At 43.7% G+C, this 19392-nt stretch overlaps 1 long non-coding RNA gene across 1 annotated transcript in view; it reads right to left on the bottom strand.

Annotated features, from left to right (window-relative positions):
- The window catches only part of LOC137203813 (uncharacterized), a 320132-nt gene that overhangs the window by 192676 nt on the left and 108064 nt on the right, over nucleotides 1–19392 (bottom strand). The window contains exon 2 of the long non-coding RNA XR_010933307.1: nucleotides 4256–4337. This is a non-coding gene — a long non-coding RNA (uncharacterized lncRNA). The remainder of the gene's footprint in view (nucleotides 1–4255; nucleotides 4338–19392) is intronic.

Below are 19392 nucleotides of genomic sequence, written 5' to 3'. Positions count from 1 at the left end.
CAAATGCAGACCCTTTGAAGTCATATTGCATGGTACCCATTCCATGGGTCTCAACTCTCCAGGTTTAAGGGATTCTTCCTTCAGCTAAAACATGCATGTGGAACCCAGAGTATGATCCACCGTGTGATCGGGAAACGTGTTCAAATGTGTCAGATTTCGTCCCCTGGTACTCGGGTGCAACATTCCAGACGCTTTACTAACACTCTCCCCACTTGGAGAGTCAGTGCCTTTAACCTCCTGTTTGGCCCAGTTTGCAATTTCTGCGGAAAATGAACAGGAATAGGGAGAACCAATGAGAGACTAGATGGAGGTGTCTGGACGGGCAAATTTAACTCACATTTCCCACCAGGAAGAGGAATTAACCAAAGGCTCAGCATGCCATGCCGGAACCACACTAGGGCCTGAAGCAATCCTGCGGTGTTGCGGCCAGCTCACAAGAAAGCGAGTTGAAGAAAGGAGCTCAGGGGCACTGTAATTCACAAACCTGCAGAGTTAAAAATGACAGCTATCGTCCAAAAATATATTGAAGTAAGGCTGCCAAGAGGACTCGAAAGCGGGGCAGAATTGCAGGAATCCGATTTCAGGAGGTAGACTGGAATTGCATGTAAAGCATAGGAAAAGAGACAGAATGTCCACAATGATGCACTTGGCCAAAAAGGGCGTATGCGTTTTTTCCTGAATATATTCAGGAAAAAACGCATACGCACTTTTTGGCCAACCAAGCAAGCTTGCAAAGGAAATCTGCACTACAATGAAGTCTCACTGCCCCCCAGTCAAAAGGGCCATCTGAAAAAAGTGAAAAATCCAGAAAGGCCGGACAGGCCATGGAGAACTGGGAGCCTTGTTATGCTGATGGGCGGGATGTAAATTGCCAACAGCCACTCTGGAGAAGTGTATGGTGTTTCCTGAAACATCTAAAAAACAAAGCAACAGAGCCTAGGGCACTTCCACTTATGGTCCTATAGCTTAGGGAAATTAAAATCAAAAAGACACAGCCACCCCAAAGTTTGGGACGGCTCTGTTTACAAGAACCTCGTTTACGGTACAAGTTCAATATCATAGAAAGCGAAAAATGGATAAAGAAGTTGTGGTACTTACGTACAATGCAATATCACTCAGCAATGAAATCTATGTCATCAGGCCCATAGCAGCATAATGAGTGGATTCAGGTACGATGATTCTAAGTGAGATAAGTCACACAGAAAAAGAAACATCATAAGATATCACTAATACATGGAATATAAACTTGGCTACACAGGAACTGAATTACAAAACAGAACAAGGTCTCAAATGTAGAAAACCAACTTATGCTTGCTTAAGGGGAAAGGTGAGTTGTGGTGCTGCATAAAACCAGAGATTGAAATTAGCACAGATACCGTTCCATAAGCCAAATATGTAATAGACAAGAGCTACTCCTTGCTCAACGAAGAGGACTCAACACCCCATATTAAACGTCAAAGAATATACCTGACTAGAAGAATCTTAAAACCTATGGATTTATATGTCTCCGAAAGAGAATCAAGCCTGCATACAGTGGCATAAGCGCAGCAGTGATAGGATTGGTGAGGTTCGGTGAGCCAATGCAGAACCTTTGAAGTCATATTGCATGGTACCCATTCCATGGGTCTCAACTTTCCAGGTTTAAGGGATTCTTCCTTCACCTAAAACATGCATGTGGAACCCAGAGTATGATCCACCGTGTGATCGGGAAACATGTTCAAATGTGTCTCAGGTTTTGTCCCCTGGTACTCGGGTGCAACATTCCAGACGCTTTACTAACACTCTCCCCACTTGGAGAGTCAGTGCCTTTAACCTCCTGTTTGGCCCAGTTTGCAATTTCTGCGGAAGATGAACAGGAATAGGGAGAACCAGTGAGAGACTAGCTGGAGGTGTCTGGACGGGCAAATTTAACTCTCATTTCCCACCAGGAAGAGGAATTAACCAAAGGCTCAGCGTGCCATGCCAGAACCACACTAGGGCCTGAAGCAATGCTGCGGTGTTGCGGCCAGCTCACAAGAAAGCGAGTTGAAGAAAGGAGCTCAGGGGCACTGTAATTCACAAACCTGCAGAGTTATAAATGACAGCTATCGTCCAAAAATATATTGAAGTAAGGCTGCCAAGAGGACTTGAAAGCGGGGCAGAATTGCAGGAAACCGATTTCAGGAGGTAGACTGGAATTGCATGTAAAGCCTAGGAAAAGAGGCAGAACGTCCACAATGATTCACTTGGCCAAAAAGGGCGTATGCGTTTTTTCCTGAATATATTAAGGAAAAAACGCATACGCCCTTTTTGGCCAACCAAGCAAGCTTGCAAAGGAAATCTGCACTACAATGAAGTCTCACTGCCCCCCAGTCAAAAGGGCCATCTGAAAAAAGTGTAAAATCCAGAAAGGCAGGACAGGCCATGGAGAACTGGGAGCCTTGTTATGCTGATGGGCGGGATGTAAATTGCCAACAGCCACTCTGGAGAAGTGTATGGTGTTTCCTGAAACATCTAAAAAACAAAGCAACAGAGCCTAGGGCACTTCCACTTATGGTCCTATAGCTTAGGGAAATTAAAATAAAAAAGACACAGCCACCCCAAAGTTTGGGACGGCTCTGTTTACAAGAACCTCATTTACAGTACAAATTCAATATCACAGAAGGTGAAAAATGGATAAAGAATTTGTGGTACTTACGTACAATGCAATATCACTCAGCAATGAAATCTATATCATCAGGCCCGTAGCAGCATAATGAGTGGATTCAGGTACGATGATTCTAAGTGAGATAAGTCACACAGAAAAGGAAACATCATAAGATATCACTACTACACGGAATGTAAACTTGGCTACACAGAAACTGAATTACAAAACAGAACACGGTCTCAAATGTAGAAAACCAACTTATGCTTGCTTAAGGGGAAAGGTGAGTTGGGGTTCTGCATAAAACCAGAGATTGAAATTAGCACAGATACCATTCCATAAGCCAAATATGTAATAGACAAGATCTACTCCTTGCTCAATGAAGTGGACTCTACACCCCATATTAATCGCCTAAGAATATACCTGACTAGTAATAATCTTAAAACCTATGGATTTATATGTCTCCAAAAGAGAATCAAGCATGTGTACAGCGGCATAAACGCAGCAGTGATAGGATTTCTGAGGTTTGATGAGCAAATGCAGACCCTTTGAAGTCATATTGCATGGTAGCCATTCCATGGGTCTCAACTCTCCAGGTTTAAGGGATTCTTCCTTCAGCTAAAACATGCATGTGGAACCCAGAGTATGATCCACCGTGTGATCGGGAAACGTGTTCAAATGTGTCAGATTTCGACCCCTGGTACTCGGGTGCAACATTCCAGACGCTTTACTAACACTCTCCCCACTTGGAGAGTCAGTGCCTTTAACCTCCTGTTTGGCCCAGTTTGCAATTTCTGCGGAAAATGAACAGGAATAGGGAGAACCAAAGAGAGACTAGCTGGAGGTGTCTGGACGGGCAAATTTAACTCTCATTTCCCACCAGGAAGAGGAATTAACCAAAGGCTCAGCATGCCATGCCAGAACCACACTAGGGCCTGAAGCAATCCTGCGGTGTTGCGGCCAGCTCACAAGAAAGCGAGTTGAAGAAAGGAGCTCAGGGGCACTGTAATTCACAAACCTGCAGAGTTAAAAATGACAGCTATCGTCCAAAAATATATTGAAGTAAGGCTGCCAAGAGGACTTGAAAGCGGGGCAGAATTGCAGGAATCCGATTCCAGGAGGTAGACTGGAATTGCATGTAAAGCATAGGAAAAGAGGCAGAACGTCCACAATGATGCACTTGGCCAAAAAGGGCGTATGCGTTTTTTCCTGAATATATTCAGGAAAAAACGCATACGCCCTTTTTGGCCAACCAAGCAAGCTTGCAAAGGAAATCTGCAGTACAATGAAGTCTCACTGCCCCCCAGTCAAAAGGGCCATCTGAAAAAAGTGTAAAATCTAGAAAGGCAGGACAGCTCATGGAGAATTGGGAGCCTTGTTATGCTGATGGGCGGGATGTAAATTGCCAACAGCCACTCTGGAGAAGTGTATGGTGTTTCCTGAAACATCTAAAAAGCAAAGCAACAGAGCCTAGGCCACTTCCACTTATGGTCGTATAGCTTAGGGAAATTAGAATCAAAAAGACAAAGCCACCCCAAAGTTTGGGACGGCTCTGTTTACAAGAACCTCGTTTACGGTACAAGTTCAATATCACAGAAAGCGAAAAATGGATAAAGAAGTTGTGGTACTTACGTAAAATGCAATATCACTCAGCAATGAAATCTATGTCATCAGGCCCATAGCAGCATAATGAGTGGATTCAGGTACGATGATTCTAAGTGAGATAAGTCACACAGAAAAAGAAACATCATAAGATATCACTAATACACGGAATGTAAACTTGGCTACACAGGAACTGAATTACAAAACAGAACAAGGTCTCAAATGTAGAAAACCAACTTATGCTTGCTTAAGGGGAAAGGTGAGTTGGGGTGCTGCATAAAACCAGAGATTGAAATTAGCACAGATACCATTCCATAAGCCAAATATGTAATAGACAAGAGCTACTCCTTGCTCAACGAAGAGGACTCAACACCCCATATTAAACGTCTAAGAATATACCTGACTAGTAAGAATCTTAAAATCTATGGATTTATATGTCTCCGAAAGAGAATCAAGCGTGTGTACAGTGGCATAAGCGCAGCAGTGATAGGATTGGTGAGGTTCGGTGAGCCAATGCAGAACCTTTGAAGTCATATTGAATGGTACCCATTCCATGGGTCTCAACTCTCCAGGTTTAAGGGATTCTTCCTTCAGCTAAAACATGCATGTGGAACCCAGAGTATGATCCACCGTGTGATCGGGAAACGTGTTCAAATGTGTCTCAGTTTTTGTCCCCTGGTACTCGGGTGCAACATTCCAGACGCTTTACTAAAACTCTCCCCACTTGGAGAGTCAGTGCCTTTAACCTCCTGTTTGGCCCAGTTTGCCATTTCTGCGGAAAATGAACAGGAATAGGGAGAACCAATGAGAGACTAGCTGGAGGTGTCTGGACGGGCAAATTTAACTCTCATTTCCCACCAGGAAGAGGAATTAACCAAAGGCTCAGCGTGCCATGCCAGAACCACACTAGGGCCTGAAGCAATCCTGTGGTGTTGCGGCCAGCTCACAAGAAAGCGAGTTGAAGAAAGGAGCTCAGGGGCACTGTAATTCACAAACCTGCAGAGTTAAAAATGACAGCTATCGTCCAAAAATATATTGAAGTAAGGCTGCCAAGAGGACTTGAAAGCGGGGCAGAATTGCAGGAATCCGATTTCAGGAGGTAGACTGGAATTGCATGTAAAGCATAGGAAAAGAGGCAGAACGTCCACAATGATGCACTTGGCCAAAAAGGGCGTATGCGTTTTTTCCTGAATATATTCAGGAAAAAACGCATACGCCCTTTTTGGCCAACCAAGCAAGCTTGCAAAGGAAATCTGCACTACAATGAAGTCTCACTGCCCCCCGGTCAAAAGGGCCATCTGAAAAATGTGTAAAATCCAGAAAGGCAGGACAGGCCATGGAGAATTGAGAGCCTTGTTATGCTGATGGGCGGGATGTAAATTGCCAACAGCCACTCTGGAGAAGTGTATGGTGTTTCCTGAAACATCTAAAAAACAAAGCAACAGAGCCTAGGGCACTTCCACTTATGGTCCTATAGCTTAGGGAAATTAAAATCAAAAAGACACAGCCACCCCAAAGTTTGGGCCGGCTCTGTTTACAAGAATCTCGTTTATGGTACAAGTTCAATATCGCAGAAAGTGAAAAATGGATAAAGAAGTTGTGGTACTTACGTACAATGCAATATCACTCAGGAATGAAATCTATGTCATCAGGCCCGTAGCAGCATAATGAGTGGATTCAGGTACGATGATTCTAAGTGAGATAAGTCACACAGAAAAGGAAACATCATAAGATATCACTACTACACGGAATGTAAACTTGGCTACACAGAAACTGAATTACAAAACAGAACACGGTCTCAAATGTAGAAAACCAACTTATGCTTGCTTAAGGGGAAAGGTGAGTTGGGGTGCTGCATAAAACCAGAGATTGAAATTAGCACAGATACCATTCCATAAGCCAAATATGTAATAGACAAGATCTACTCCTTGCTCAACGAAGTGGACTCTACACCCCATATTAATCGCCTAAGAATATACCTGACTAGTAATAATCTTAAAACCTATGGATTTATATGTCTCCAAAAGAGAATCAAGCATGTGTACAGCGGCATAAACGCAGCAGTGATAGGATTTCTGAGGTTTGATGAGCAAATGCAGACCCTTTGAAGTCATATTGCATGGTAGCCATTCCATGGGTCTCAACTCTCCAGGTTTAAGGGATTCTTCCTTCAGCTAAAACATGCATGTGGAACCCAGAGTATGATCCACCGTGTGATCGGGAAACGTGTTCAAATGTGTCTCAGTTTTCGTCCCCTGGTACTCGGGTGCAACATTCCAGACGCTTTACTAACACTCTCCCCACTTGGAGAGTCACTGCCTTTAACCTCCTGTTTGGCCCAGTTTGCAATTTCTGCGGAAAATGAACAGGAATAGGGAGAACCAATGAGAGACTAGCTGGAGGTGTCTGGATGGGCAAATTTAACTCTCATTTCCCACCAGGAAGAGGAATTAACCAAAGGCTCAGCGTGCCATGCCGGAACCACACTAGGGCCTGAAGCAATCCTGCGGTGTTGCGGCCAGCTCACAAGAAAGCGAGTTGAAGAAAGGAGCTCAGGGGCACTGTAATTCACAAACCTGCAGAGTTAAAAATGACAGCTATCGTCCAAAAATATATTGAAGTAAGGCTGCCAAGAGGACTTGAAAGCGGGGCAGAATTGCAGGAATCCGATTTCAGGAGGTAGACTGGAATTGCATGTAAAGCATAGGAAAAGAGACAGAATGTCCACAATGATGCACTTGGCCAAAAAGGGCGTATGCGTTTTTTCCTGAATATATTCAGGAAAAAACGCATACGCCCTTTTTGGCCAACCAAGCAAGCTTGCAAAGGAAATCTGCACTACAATGAAGTCTCACTGCCCCCCAGTCAAAAGGGCCATCTGAAAAAAGTGTAAAATCCAGAAAGGCCGGACAGGCCATGGAGAACTGGGAGCCTTGTTATGCTGATGGGCTGGATGTAAATTGCCAACAGCCACTCTGGAGAAGTGTATGGTGTTTCCTGAAACATCTAAAAAACAAAGCAACAGAGCCTAGGGCACTTCCACTTATGGTCCTATAGCTTAGGGAAATTAAAATCAAAAAGAAACAGCCACCCCAAAGTTTGGGACGGCTCTGTTTACAAGAACCTCATTTACGGTACAAGTTCAATATCACAGAAAGCGAAAAATGGATAAAGAATTTGTGATACTTACGTACAATGCAATATCACTCAGCAATGAAATGTATATCATCAGGCCCGTAGCAGCATAATGAGTGGATTCAGGTACGATGATTCTTAGTGAAATAAGTCACACAGAAAAAGAAACATCATAAGATATCCCTACTACACGGAATGTAAACTTGGCTACCGAGGAACTGAAATACAAAACAGAACAGTGTCTCAAATGTAGAAAACCAACTTATGCTAGCTTAAGGGGAAAGGTGAATTGGGGAGCTGCATAAAACCAGAGATTGAAATTAGCACAGATACAGTTCAATAAGCCAAATATGTAATAGACAAGAGCTACTCCTTGCTCAACGAAGAGGACTCAACACCCCATATTAAACGTCTAGGAATATACCTGACTAGTAAGAATCTTAAAACCTATGGATTTATATGTCTCCGAAAGGGAATCAAGCGTGTGTACAGTGGCATAAGCACAGCAGTGATAGGATTGGTGAGGTTCGGTGAGCCAATGCAGAACCTTTGAAGTCATATTGCATGGTACCCATTCCATGGGTCTGAACTCTCCAGGTTTAAGGGATTCTTCCTTCACCTAAAACATGCATGTGGAACCCAGAGTATGATCCACCGTGTGATCGGGAAACGTGTTGAAATGTGTCTCAGGTTTCGTCTCCTCGTACTCGGGTGCAACATTCCAGACGCTTTACTAACACTCTCCCCACTTGGAGAGTCAGTGCCTTTAACCTCCTGTTTGGCCCAGTTTGCAATTTCTGGGGAAGATGAACAGGAATAGGGAGAACCAATGAGAGACTATCTGGAGGTGTCTGGACGGGCAAATTTAACTCTCATTTCCCACCAGGAAGAGGAATTAACCAAAGGCTCAGCTTGCCATGCCGGAACCACACTAGGGCCTGAAGCAATCCTGCGGTGTTGCGGCCAGCTCACAAGAAAGCGAGTTGAAGAAAGCAGCTCAGGGGCACTGTAATACACAAACCTGCAGAGTTAAAAATGACAGCTATCGTCCAAAAATATATTGAAGTAAGGCTGCCAAGAGGACTTGAAAGCGGGGCAGAATTGCAGGAATCCGATTTCAGGAGGTAGACTGGAATTGCATGTAAAGCATAGGAAAAGAGGCAGAACGTCCACAATGATGCACTTGGCCAAAAAGGGCGTATGCGTTTTTTCCTGAATATATTCAGGAAAAAACGCATACGCCCTTTTTGGCAAACCAAGCAAGCTTGCAAAGGAAATCTGCACTACAATGAAGTCTCACTGCCCCCCGGTCAAAAGGGCCATCTGAAAAAAGTGTAAAATCCAGAAAGGCAGGACAGGCCATGGAGAACTGGGAGCCTTGTTATGCTGATGGGCGGGATGTAAATTGCCAACAGCCACTCTGGAGAAGTGTATGGTGTTTCCTGAAACATCTACAAAACAAAGCAACAGAGCCTAGGGCACTTCCACTTATGGTCCTATAGCTTAGGGAAATTAAAATCAAAAAGACACAGCCACCCCAAAGTTTGGGACGGCTCTGTTTACAAGAACCTCGTTTACAGTACAAGTTCAATATCACAGAAAGTGAAAAATGGATAAAGAAGTTGTGGTACTTACATACAATGCAATATCACTCAGCAATGAAATCTATGTCATCAGGCCCATAGCAGCATAATGAGTGGATTCAGGTACGATGATTCTAAGTGAGATAAGTCACACAGAAAAAGAAACATCATAAGATATCACTAATACACGGAATGTAAACTTGGCTACACAGGAACTGAATTACAAAACAGAACAAGGTCTCAAATGTAGAAAACCAACTTATGCTTGCTTAAGGGGAAAGGTGAGTTGGGGTGCTGCATAAAACCAGAGATTGAAATTAGCACAGATACCGTTCCATAAGCCAAATATGTAATAGACAAGAGCTACTCCTTGCTCAACGAAGAGGACTCAACACCCCATATTAAAAGTCTAAGAATATACCTGACTAGTAAGAATCTTAAAATCTATGGATTTATATGTCTCCGAAAGAGAATCAAGCGTGTCTACAGAGGCATAAATGCAGCAGTAATAGGATTGGTGAGGTTCGGTGAGCCAATGCAGACCCTTTGAAGTCATATTGCATGGTAGCCATTCCATGGGTCTCAACTCTCCAGGTTTAAGGGATTCTTCCTTCAGCTAAAACATGCATGTGGAACCCAGAGTATGATCCACCGTGTGATCGGGAAACGTGTTCAAATGTGTCTCAGTTTTCGTCCCCTGGTACTCGGGTGCAACATTCCAGTCGCTTTACTAAAACTCTCTCCACTTGGAGAGTCAGTGCCTTTAACCTCCTGTTTGGCCCAGTTTGCCATTTCTGCGGAAAATGAACAGGAATAGGGAGAACCAATGAGAGACTAGCTGGAGGTGTCTGGACGGGCAAATTTAACTCTCATTTCCCACCAGGAAGAGGAATTAACCAAAGGCTCAGCGTGCCATGCCGGAACCACACTAGGGCCTGAAGCAAGGCTGCGGTGTTGTGGCCAGCTCACAAGAAAGCGAGTTGAAGAAAGTAGCTCAGGGGCACTATAATTCACAAACCTGCAGAGTTAAAAATGACAGCTATCGTCCAAAAATATATTGAAGTAAGGCTGCCAAGAGGACTTGAAAGCGGGGCAGAATTGCAGGAAACCGGTTTCAGGAGGTAGACTGGAATTGCATGTAAAGCATAGGAAAAGAGGCAGAACGTCCACAATGATGCACTTGGCCAAAAAGGGCGTATGCGTTTTTTCCTGATTATATTCAGGAAAAAACGCATATGCCATTTTTGGTCAACCAAGCAAGCTTGCAAAGGAAATCTGCACTACAATGAAGTCTCACTGCTCCCCAGTCAAAAGGGCCATCTGAAAAATGTATAAAATCCAGAAAGGCAGGACAGGCCATGGAGAACTGGGAGCCTTGTTATGCTGATGGGCGGGATGTAAATTGCCAACAGCCACTCTGGAGAAGTGTATGGTGTTTCCTGAAACATCTAAAAAACAAAGCAACAGAGCCTAGGGCACTTCCACTTATGGTCTTATAGCTTAGGGAAATTAAAATCAAAAAGACACAGCCACCCCAAATTTTGGGACGGCTCTGTTTACAAGAACCTCGTTTACGGTACAAGTTCAATATCACAGAAAGCGAAAAATGGATAAAGAATTTGTGGTACTTACGTACAACGCAATATCACTCAGCAATGAAATCTATGTCATCAGGCCCGTAACAGCATAATGAGTAGATTCAGGTACGATGATTCTAAGTGAAATAAGTCACACAGAAAAAGAAACATCATAAGATATTACTACTACACGGAATGTAAACTTGGCTACACAGGAACTGAATTACAAAACAGAACAGGGTCTCAAATATAGAAAACCAACTTATGCTTGCTTAAGGGGAAAGGTGAGTTGGGGTGCTGCATAAAACCAGAGATTGAAATTAGCACAGATACCGTTCCATAAGCCAAATATGTAATAGACAAGAGCTAGTCTTTGCTAAACGAAGAGGACTCAACACCCCATATTAAACGTCTAAGAATATACCTGACTAGTAAGAATCTTAAAATCTATGGATTTATATGTCTCCGAAAGAGAATCAAGCGTGTGTACAGTGGCAAAAGCACAGCAGTGATAGGATTGGTGAGGTTCGGTGAGCCAATGCAGATCCTTTGAAGTCATATTGCATGGTACCCATTCCATGGGTCTCAACTCTCCAGGTTTAAGGGATTCTTCCTTCAGCTAAAACATGCATGTGGAACCCAGAGTATGATCCACCGTGTGATTGGGAAAAGTGTTCAAATGTGTCTCAGGTTTCGTCCCCTGGTACTCGGGTGCAACATTCCAGACGCTTTACTAAAACTCTCCCCACTTGGAGAGTCAGTGCCTTTAACCTCCTGTTTGGCCCAGTTTGCAATTTCTGCGGAAAATGAACAGGAATAGGGAGAACCAATGAGAGACTAGCTGGAGGTGTCTGGATGGACAAATTTAACTCTCATTTCCCACCAGGAAGAGGAATTAACCAAAGGCTCAGCGTGCCATGCCGGAACCACACTAGGGCCTGAAGCAATGCTGCGGTCTTGCAGCCAGCTCACAAGAAAGCAAGTTGAAGAAAGGAGCTCAGAGGCTCTGTAATTCACAAACCTGCAGAGTTATACATGACAGCTATCGTCCAAAAATATATTGAAGTAAGGCTGCCAAGAGGACTCGAAAGCGGGGCAGAATTGCAGGAATCCGATTTCAGGAGGTAGACTGGAATTGCATTGAAAACATATGAAAACACTCAGAACGTCGACAATGATGCACTTGGCCAAAAAGTGCCTATGCGTTTTTTCCTGAATATATTCAGGAAAAAACGCATACGCACTATTTGGCCAACCAAGCAAGCTTGCGAAGGAAATCTGCACTACAATGAAGTCTCACTTCCTCCCTGTCAAAAGGAGCATCTGATAAAAGTGTAAAATCCAGAAAGGCAGGACAGGCCATGGAGAACTGGGAGCCTTGTTATGCTGATGGGCGGGATGTAAATTGCCAACAGCCACTCTGAAGAAGTGTATGGTGTTTCCTGAAACATCTAAAAAACAAAGCAACAGAGCCTAGGGCACTTCCACTTATGGTCCTATAGCTTAGGGAAATTAAAATCAGTAAGACACAGCCACCCCAAAGTTTGGGACGGCTCTGTTTACAAGAACCTCGTTTACGGTACAAGTTCAATATCACAGAAAGTGAAAAATGGATAAAGAAGTTGTGGTACTTACGTACAATGCAATATCACTCAGCAATGAAATGTATATCATCAGGCCCATAGCAGCATAATGAGTGGATTCAGGTACGATGATTCTAAGTGAAATAAGTCACACAGAAAAAGAAACATCATAAGATATCACTACTACATGGAATGTAAACTTGGCTACCCAGGAAATGAATTACAAAACAGAACAGGGTCTCAAATGTAGAAAACCAACTTATGCTTGCTTAAGGGGAAAGGTGAGTTGGGGTACTGCATAAAACCAGAGATTGAAATTAGCACAGATACCGTTCCATAAGCCAAATATGTAATAGACAAGAGCTACTCCTTGCTCAACGAAGTGGACTCTACATCCCATATTAAACGCCTAAGAATATACCTGACTAGTAAGAATCTTAAATCCTATGGATTTATATGTCTCCAAAAGAGAATCAAGCGTGTGTACAGCGGCATAAACGCAGCAGTGATAGGATTGGTGAGGTTCGGTGAGCAAATGCAGACCCTTTGAAGTCATATTGCATGATACTCATTCCATGGGTCTCAACTCTCCAGGTTTAAGGGATTCTTCCTTCAGCTACAACATGCATGTGGAACCCAGAGTATGATCCACCGTGTGATCGGGCAACGTGTTCAAATGTGTCTCAGGTTTCGTCCCCTGGTACTCGGGTGCAACATTCCAGTCGCTTTACTAAAACTCTCTCCACTTGGAGAGTCAGTGCCTTTAACCTCCTGTTTGGCCCAGTTTGCCATTTCTGCGGAAAATGAACAGGAATAGGGAGAACCAATGAGAGACTAGCTGGAGGTGTCTGGACGGGCAAATTTAACTCTCATTTCCCACCAGGAAGAGGAATTAACCAAAGGCTCAGCGTGCCATGCCGGAACCACACTAGGGCCTGAAGCAAGGCTGCGGTGTTGTGGCCAGCTCACAAGAAAGCGAGTTGAAGAAAGTAGCTCAGGGGCACTATAATTCACAAACCTGCAGAGTTAAAAATGACAGCTATCGTCCAAAAATATATTGAAGTAAGGCTGCCAAGAGGACTTGAAAGCGGGGCAGAATTGCAGGAAACCGGTTTCAGGAGGTAGACTGGAATTGCATGTAAAGCATAGGAAAAGAGGCAGAACGTCCACAATGATGCACTTGGCCAAAAAGGGCGTATGCGTTTTTTCCTGATTATATTCAGGAAAAAACGCATATGCCGTTTTTGGCCAACCAAGCAAGCTTGCAAAGGAAATCTGCACTACAATGAAGTCTCACTGCTCCCCAGTCAAAAGGGCCATCTGAAAAATGTATAAAATCCAGAAAGGCAGGACAGGCCATGGAGAACTGGGAGCCTTGTTATGCTGATGGGCGGGATGTAAATTGCCAACAGCCACTCTGGAGAAGTGTATGGTGTTTCCTGAAACATCTAAAAAACAAAGCAACAGAGCCTAGGGCACTTCCACTTATGGTCTTATAGCTTAGGGAAATTAAAATTAAAAAGACACAGCCACCCCAAATTTTGGGACGGCTCTGTTTACAAGAACCTCGTTTACGGTACAAGTTCAATATCACAGAAAGCGAAAAATGGATAAAGAATTTGTGGTACTTACGTACAACGCAATATCACTCAGCAATGAAATCTATGTCATCAGGCCCGTAACAGCATAATGAGTAGATTCAGGTACGATGATTCTAAGTGAAATAAGTCACACAGAAAAAGAAACATCATAAGATATCACTACTACACGGAATGTAAACTTGGCTACCCAGGAACTGAAATACAAAACAGAACAGGGTCTCAAATGTAGAAAACCAACTTATGCTTGCTTAAGGGGAAAGGTGAGTTGGGGTGCTGCATAAAACCAGAGATTGAAATTAGCACAGATACCGTTCCATAAGCCAAATATGTAATAGACAAGAGCTACTCCTTGCTCAACGAAGTGGACTCTACACCCCATATTAAACGCCTAAGAATATACCTGACTAGTAAGAATCTTAACACCTATGGATTTATATGTCTCCGAAAGAGAATCAAGCGTGTGTACAGTGCAGTAGCGCAGCAGTGATAGGATTGGTGAGGTTCGGTGAGCAAATGCAGACCCTTTGAAGTCATATTGCATGGTACCCATTCCATGGGTCTCAACTCTCCAGGTTTAAGGGATTCTTCCTTCAGCTAAAACATGCATGTGGAACCCAGAGTATGATCCACCGTTTGATCGGGAAACGTGTTGAAATGTGTCTCAGGTTTCGTCCCCTGGTACTCGGGTGCAACATTCCAGACGCTTTACTAACACTCTCCCCACTTGGAGAGTCAGTGCCTTTAACCTCCTGTTTGGCCCAGTTTGCAATTTCTGCGGAAGATGAACAGGAATAGGGAGAACCAATGAGAGACTAGCTGGAGGTGTCTGGACCGGCAAATTTAACTCTCATTTCCCACCAGGAAGAGGAATTAACCAAAGGCTCAGCGTGCCATGCCGGAACCACACTAGGGCCTGAAGCAATCGTGCGGTGTTGCGGCCAGCTCACAAGAAAGCGAGTTGAAGAAAGGAGCTCAGGGGCACTGTAATTCACAAACCTGCAGAGTTATAAATGACAGCTATCGTCCAAAAATATATTGAAGTAAGGCTGCCAAGAGGACTTGAAAGCGGGGCAGAATTGCAGGAAACCGATTTCAGGAGGTAGACTGGAATTGCATGTAAAGCATAGGAAAAGAGGCAGAACGTCCACAATGATGCACTTGGCCAAAAAGGGCGTATGCGTTTTTTCCTGAATATATTCAGGAAAAAACGCATACGCCCTTTTGGGCCAACCAAGCAAGCTTGCAAAGGAAATCTGCACTACAATGAAGTCTCACTGCCCCCCGGTCAAAAGGGCCATCTGAAAAAAGTGTAAAATCCAGAAAGGCAGGACAGGCCATGGAGAACTGGGAGCCTTGTTATGCTGATGGGCGGGATGTAAATTGCCAACAGCCACTCTGGAGAAGTGTATGGTGTTTCCTGAAACATCTACAAAACAAAGCAACAGAGCCTAGGGCACTTCCACTTATGGTCCTATAGCTTAGGGAAATTAAAATCAAAAAGACACAGCCACCCCAAAGTTTGGGACGGCTCTATTTACAAGAACGTCATTTACAGTACAAATTCAATATCACAGAAGGTGAAAAATGGATAAAGAATTTGTGGTACTTACGTACAATGCAATATCACTCAACAATGAAATCTATATCATCAGGCCCGTAGCAGCATAAAGAGTGGATTCAGGTACGATGAATCTAAGTGAGATAAGTCACACAGAAAAAGAAACATCATAAGATATCACTACTACACGGAATGTAAACTTGGCTACACAGGAACTGAATTACAAAACAGAACACGGTCTCAAATGTAGAAAACCAACTTATGCTTGCTTAAGGGGAAAGGTGAGTTGGGGTTCTGCATAAAACCAGAGATTGAAATTAGCACAGATACCGTTCCATAAGCCAAATATGTAATAGACAAGAGCTACTCCTTGCTCAACAAAGTGGACTCTACACCCCATATTAATCGCCTAAGAATATACCTGACTAGTAATAATCTTAAAACCTATGGATTTATATGTCTCCAAAAGAGAATCAAGCATGTGTACAGCGGCATAAAAGCAGCAGTGATAGGATTGGTGAGGTTCGATGAGCAAATACAGACCCTGTGAAGTCATATTGCATGGTAGCCATTCCATGGGTCTCAACTCTCCAGGTTTAAGGGATTCTTCCTTCAGCTAAAACATGTATGTGGAACCCAGAGTATGATCCACCATGTGATCGGGAAACGTGTTCAAATGTGTCTCAGGTTTCGTCCCCTGGTACTCGGGTGCAACATTCCAGACGCTTTACTAAAACTCTCCCCACTTGGAGAGTCAGTGCCTTTAACCTCCTGTTTGGCCCAGTTTGCAATTTCTGCGGAAAATGAACAGGAATAGGGAGAACCAATGAGAGACTAGCTGGAGGTGTCTGGATGGACAAATTTAACTCTCATTTCCCACCAGGAAGAGGAATTAACCAAAGGCTCAGCGTGCCATGCCGGAACCACACTAGGGCCTGAAGCAATGCTGCGGTCTTGCAGCCAGCTCACAAGAAAGCAAGTTGAAGAAAGGAGCTCAGAGGCTCTGTAATTCACAAACCTGCAGAGTTATACATGACAGCTATCGTCCAAAAATATATTGAAGTAAGGCTGCCAAGAGGACTCGAAAGCGGGGCAGAATTGCAGGAATCCGATTTCAGGAGGTAGACTGGAATTGCATTGAAAACATATGAAAACACTCAGAACGTCGACAATGATGCACTTGGCCAAAAAGTGCCTATGCGTTTTTTCCTGAATATATTCAGGAAAAAACGCATACGCACTATTTGGCCAACCAAGCAAGCTTGCGAAGGAAATCTGCACTACAATGAAGTCTCACTTCCTCCCTGTCAAAAGGAGCATCTGATAAAAGTGTAAAATCCAGAAAGGCAGGACAGGCCATGGAGAACTGGGAGCCTTGTTATGCTGATGGGCGGGATGTAAATTGCCAACAGCCACTCTGAAGAAGTGTATGGTGTTTCCTGAAACATCTAAAAAACAAAGCAACAGAGCCTAGGGCACTTCCACTTATGGTCCTATAGCTTAGGGAAATTAAAATCAGTAAGACACAGCCACCCCAAAGTTTGGGACGGCTCTGTTTACAAGAACCTCGTTTACGGTACAAGTTCAATATCACAGAAAGTGAAAAATGGATAAAGAAGTTGTGGTACTTACGTACAATGCAATATCACTCAGCAATGAAATGTATATCATCAGGCCCATAGCAGCATAATGAGTGGATTCAGGTACGATGATTCTAAGTGAAATAAGTCACACAGAAAAAGAAACATCATAAGATATCACTACTACATGGAATGTAAACTTGGCTACCCAGGAAATGAATTACAAAACAGAACAGGGTCTCAAATGTAGAAAACCAACTTATGCTTGCTTAAGGGGAAAGGTGAGTTGGGGTACTGCATAAAACCAGAGATTGAAATTAGCACAGATACCGTTCCATAAGCCAAATATGTAATAGACAAGAGCTACTCCTTGCTCAACGAAGTGGACTCTACATCCCATATTAAACGCCTAAGAATATACCTGACTAGTAAGAATCTTAAATCCTATGGATTTATATGTCTCCAAAAGAGAATCAAGCGTGTGTACAGCGGCATAAACGCAGCAGTGATAGGATTGGTGAGGTTCGGTGAGCAAATGCAGACCCTTTGAAGTCATATTGCATGATACTCATTCCATGGGTCTCAACTCTCCAGGTTTAAGGGATTCTTCCTTCAGCTACAACATGCATGTGGAACCCAGAGTATGATCCACCGTGTGATCGGGCAACGTGTTCAAATGTGTCTCAGTTTTCGTCCCCTGGTACTCGGGTGCAACATTCCAGTCGCTTTACTAAAACTCTCTCCACTTGGAGAGTCAGTGCCTTTAACCTCCTGTTTGGCCCAGTTTGCCATTTCTGCGGAAAATGAACAGGAATAGGGAGAACCAATGAGAGACTAGCTGGAGGTGTCTGGACGGGCAAATTTAACTCTCATTTCCCACCAGGAAGAGGAATTAACCAAAGGCTCAGCGTGCCATGCCGGAACCACACTAGGGCCTGAAGCAAGGCTGCGGTGTTGTGGCCAGCTCACAAGAAAGCGAGTTGAAGAAAGTAGCTCAGGGGCACTATAATTCACAAACCTGCAGAGTTAAAAATGACAGCTATCGTCCAAAAATATATTGAAGTAAGGCTGCCAAGAGGACTTGAAAGCGGGGCAGAATTGCAGGAAACCGGTTTCAGGAGGTAGACTGGAATTGCATGTAAAGCATAGGAAAAGAGGCAGAACGTCCACAATGATGCACTTGGCCAAAAAGGGCGTATGCGTTTTTTCCTGATTATATTCAGGAAAAAACGCATATGCCGTTTTTGGCCAACCAAGCAAGCTTGCAAAGGAAATCTGCACTACAATGAAGTCTCACTGCTCCCCAGTCAAAAGGGCCATCTGAAAAATGTATAAAATCCAGAAAGGCAGGACAGGCCATGGAGAACTGGGAGCCTTGTTATGCTGATGGGCGGGATGTAAATTGCCAACAGCCACTCTGGAGAAGTGTATGGTGTTTCCTGAAACATCTAAAAAACAAAGCAACAGAGCCTAGGGCACTTCCACTTATGGTCTTATAGCTTAGGGAAATTAAAATCAAAAAGACACAGCCACCCCAAATTTTGGGACGGCTCTGTTTACAAGAACCTCGTTTACGGTACAAGTTCAATATCACAGAAAGCGAAAAATGGATAAAGAATTTGTGGTACTTACGTACAACGCAATATCACTCAGCAATGAAATCTATGTCATCAGGCCCGTAACAGCATAATGAGTAGATTCAGGTACGATGATTCTAAGTGAAATAAGTCACACAGAAAAAGAAACATCATAAGATATCACTACTACACGGAATGTAAACTTGGCTACCCAGGAACTGAAATACAAAACAGAACAGGGTCTCAAATGTAGAAAACCAACTTATGCTTGCTTAAGGGGAAAGGTGAGTTGGGGTGCTGCATAAAACCAGAGATTGAAATTAGCACAGATACCGTTCCATAAGCCAAATATGTAATAGACAAGAGCTACTCCTTGCTCAACGAAGTGGACTCTACACCCCATATTAAACGCCTAAGAATATACCTGACTAGTAAGAATCTTAACACCTATGGATTTATATGTCTCCGAAAGATAATCAAGCGTGTGTACAGTGCAGTAGCGCAGCAGTGATAGGATTGGTGAGGTTCGGTGAGCAAATGCAGACCCTTTGAAGTCATATTGCATGGTACCCATTCCATGGGTCTCAACTCTCCAGGTTTAAGGGATTCTTCCTTCAGCTAAAACATGCATGTGGAACCCAGAGTATGATCCACCGTTTGATCGGGAAACGTGTTGAAATGTGTCTCAGGTTTCGTCCCCTGGTACTCGGGTGCAACATTCCAGACGCTTTACTAACACTCTCCCCACTTGGAGAGTCAGTGCCTTTAACCTCCTGTTTGGCCCAGTTTGCAATTTCTGTGGAAGATGAACAGGAATAGGGAGAACCAATGAGAGACTAGCTGGAGGTGTCTGGACCGGCAAATTTAACTCTCATTTCCCACCAGGAAGAGGAATTAACCAAAGGCTCAGCGTGCCATGCCGGAACCACACTAGGGCCTGAAGCAATCGTGCGGTGTTGCGGCCAGCTCACAA

The sequence above is a fragment of the Pseudorca crassidens genome, chromosome 1 (assembly GCF_039906515.1).
Source record: "Pseudorca crassidens isolate mPseCra1 chromosome 1, mPseCra1.hap1, whole genome shotgun sequence".
Lineage (NCBI taxonomy): Eukaryota > Metazoa > Chordata > Mammalia > Artiodactyla > Delphinidae > Pseudorca > Pseudorca crassidens.
Note: the sequence above shows the minus strand (reverse complement) of the source record. Positions and strands in the feature narration are given on the sequence as shown.